At 41.9% G+C, this 3,562-nt stretch overlaps 1 pseudogene; it reads right to left on the reverse strand.

Moving 5' to 3' along the window:
- Positions 1-975: 975 nt before the first annotated feature.
- Positions 976-3,356, reverse strand: LOC137106930 (E3 ubiquitin/ISG15 ligase TRIM25-like; annotated as a pseudogene).
- Positions 3,357-3,562: the final 206 nt, after the last annotated feature.

Genomic DNA, 3,562 nt, shown 5'->3' on the forward strand with positions numbered 1-3,562 from the left:
GGCATTACTTCTGACACAGTGACCATTAGCACAGGGATGCCACAGGGGACTGTACTGGGCCCTCTCCTCTTCAAACTTTACACAGCTGATTTTAGGTATAGCATAACTGTGTCATGTACAAAAGTTTTCAGATGGCACTGCCATCGTTGGGTGTATCAGGGTGGGGATGAGGGGGAGAACAGGTACTTTGTGAGGGACTTTTCCATCTGGAGTCAGCTGAAGGAAAATTCTTTTTAATGTGATTTCTTTATTTTACTGTATGACTGTGGTGCTGTTAATTTAACTGAGCAGTTGGAAAATTGAATTTACCTTGGGATTAATAAAGTGTCCTACTATTTATCTCCACAGAGAAGGAGTCACTGTACATCAAATATATTCAAGACACTGCCCTATCTGTATGGGGACGGGGGAATAGTAGACAGGAGTGGCTGAGTGAGGAAGTGAGGATGATGGGGTTTTAGCAGTAGAAAAACAGAACAAACAGCAGAAATATAACAGATTTTGATCCACTGAACTGATCCACTGATTAAATCACTTTTTGCTATTTGATTTTACAAAACTCAGCAGTGTCTCCTGAACTAAGAATCCAAACACTGTTCTAGTCTCTTTCCATTCACATTAACATTTTGCCATATTGTCTCCATTAACAGCAGCTCAATTATCTGTGATCAGCTCCTGTTTACAGTTAAGCCATTAATGTACATCAGTTCCCTCTGATCAATGTGATACAGAAGAAAATGTACAAACAGTAAAATTCTCAGTGACCTTCCACAGCCTGATTTCTCTGATTTCTAGGTGGAATAATGTAGGTTTACTCTGGGTGGACATCAGTGATAATGATTTCTTCAACAAGTGGAAGTGACATGAAGGATTTCAATGTGTTTCATGTTTGAAACATTAACATTTACATGTCTGAGCAATATTTACAACCATATAAAACAAATCACAGCTGAAATAAAAACTCTGATCACATGATTACGATCATTGAAATATCCTCACTTTAATTATGAAAATGAGAACAAAAATGAACTCATCATTTAGAGAAAACAGCTGAGCTGTTTTTACAAAGATGAGATCAACTTTATCATTTCCCAGGAACAAGGTACATGCACAGTGGATATTTAGTAAGATTATGATTATACTCTGTAATGATTCTAATAATGGTCAGTACAGTTTCAAGAGTTTTTGAAATGACAGATTTACATGGTGATTAAATAAAACATAAAGTTTGGTCCTTTTCTCTGTTCATGTCCACGAAATAAAAAAAACCTACAACCTGGTTTACTTAAACAGACATAATCATGAGCACTGATGTTCATGTGTGAATAGACACAGAAAATGAGAAGATGAACTACCTGAGTACTATCAATAAAGTTTGATTGAAAGTGGATCAGAAACAAGTGAAGAAAAAGCTCTCAGGAAAATTGATGGAGACAAATTCAAATACACATTTTGATCCATGATGACTTTTTTCTATTTGAGTTCACACAACTCAGCAGTGCTTGTGGCATGAAGGAGAGGAGACCAAAAAAGCCAAAGTCCAGCATGTAGAGGCTGAGTGAATGTGGTCTGGACTCTGTGGAGGAGAGTCATGGTTTCAGAGACTCTGTAGAAGGACAGAATACCTGCTCTGTGATCCAGGTACACTCCTACTCTGGAGGACTGAGGACCTGAGACAGGAGTTTCGATGTTATTGTAATAAAAATTATATTTGGTTTGGTAACAAGCTAATGTCCAAGATTTGTTATTGTGTCCAAATCCACTTTCCTTTCTGTCCCCTGCTCTGCTGATATTCTTATATGCAACTGCTACAGAAACTCCTCTCCCTGTCCACTCCACCTCCCAGTAACAACGTCCAGTCAGACTCTCTCTGCTCAAGACCTGCCAACATTTAGTGAATCTGTCTGGATGAGGAGAATAAGACTGCTCTTCACTCATCACTGTTACTTTTCTGTTTCCTTCAGACAATAACATTAGTGTGTTTGCTGTGTTTGGATCCAGTGAGATTTCACATGAATATTTTAAGAACTCAGCTCTGGTCTTGGGATCTGCTGGTGACAGTAAAACATGGACTTCCGTCAGTCTCAGTGAGATGTTTGTCCATGTCTCTCTCAGGACGTCCTGTAGTCTATCTCTGAGCTCTGACACAGCTGCTGTCACATCCTCAAAGTATCTCAGAGGACAGATGTTGATGCTGGATGAGTCTGTAGGTTCACTGAGTGCTGACAGTGAGGGGTAGCTGTGGACAAACTGGATGTGATCCGCTATGAGTGAGAGCTGCTCCAGCTTCTCCTGAAGCTCTTTGACTCGACTCACTTCAGTTTCCTGCTGGCATCTGATCTGCTGCTTCACATCAGACCTTCTTTTGTCCATGAGACAGATCAGCTCAGTGAAGATTTTCTCACTGTCCTCCACTGCTTTATCAGCAGAGAGACTGATGGCCTCCACCTCATGTTGAAGCAGCTTCACATCTTTCTCTCTGTCCTGGATTCTTTGCTGGGGTTTTTGTCGACTCCCCTCGAGCTCTCTCTGCCTCTCAGTCCTCTCTGCTGCAGCTGAGACTGTGTCGTGGCCTTTATGTTCATCCATGGAGCAGAGATAACAGATACACTGCTGATCAGTACGGCAGAAAATCTTTATCACCTCATCATGACGAGAGCAGATGTTCTCCTGCAGCTTCTTGCAGGGCTCCACCAGGCTGTGTTTTAGAAAAGTTGGGGCTTCATAATGAAACTGGAGGTGATTCTCACAGTAAGAAGCCAGACACACCAGACAGGACTTGAGAGCTTTCAGTTTTCTCCCAGTGCAGACATCACAGGACACATCTTCAGGTCCAGCATAGCAATGATCAGCAGGAGCAGCTTGGAGTCCAGGATTCTTCAGCTCCTCCAATAAATCTGCTAACATGGTGTTTTTCACCAGGACAGGTCTCGGTGTGAAGGTCTGTCTACATTGAGGGCAGCTGTGAAGTTTCTTACCATCCCTTTTCATCCCAGAACCTTTTAATACACTTCATGCAGTAGCTGTGTCCACAGGGAATAGTCACCGGATCCTTCAGTAGATCCAGACAGATCGAACAAGAAATCGTCTCTTGGTCCAGCTGAACTCCTTTCTGAGCCATTTCACCTCTCAGCAGCAACGACTGTCTGACTGTCTTTCTCTGAAGCTTCAAATTGTAAATCTGAAGGGGAGGGGACAAGGAAATTTATGGACAGAGTGAAGCTCACTGTGTTTGACTGCAGGAAGAAGAGGGAGGGTCATCAGGCTTTGATTCACACCAGGAAGAGGAACTCTTTCACTCAGACACTCGGCGGCTCTGATATTAAAATACTTATCTGCAACTTCTGTTTGCAGATGTATTTACAATATTGAATCATATAATAAACATCGTGAGAGATTTGATGCACATTCAAACATGATTGTAGTGGTTAGAAATTAAACAAGAGCTGTGTGTGTGTGTGTGTGTGTGTGTGTGTGTGTGTGTGTGTGTGTGTGTGTGTGTGTGTGTGTGTGTGTGTGTGTGTGTGTGTGTGTGTGTGTGTGTGTGTGTGTGTGAGTTTTC

Source organism: Channa argus, chromosome 21, assembly GCF_033026475.1.
Source record: "Channa argus isolate prfri chromosome 21, Channa argus male v1.0, whole genome shotgun sequence".
Classification (NCBI taxonomy): Eukaryota; Metazoa; Chordata; class Actinopteri; order Anabantiformes; family Channidae; genus Channa; species Channa argus.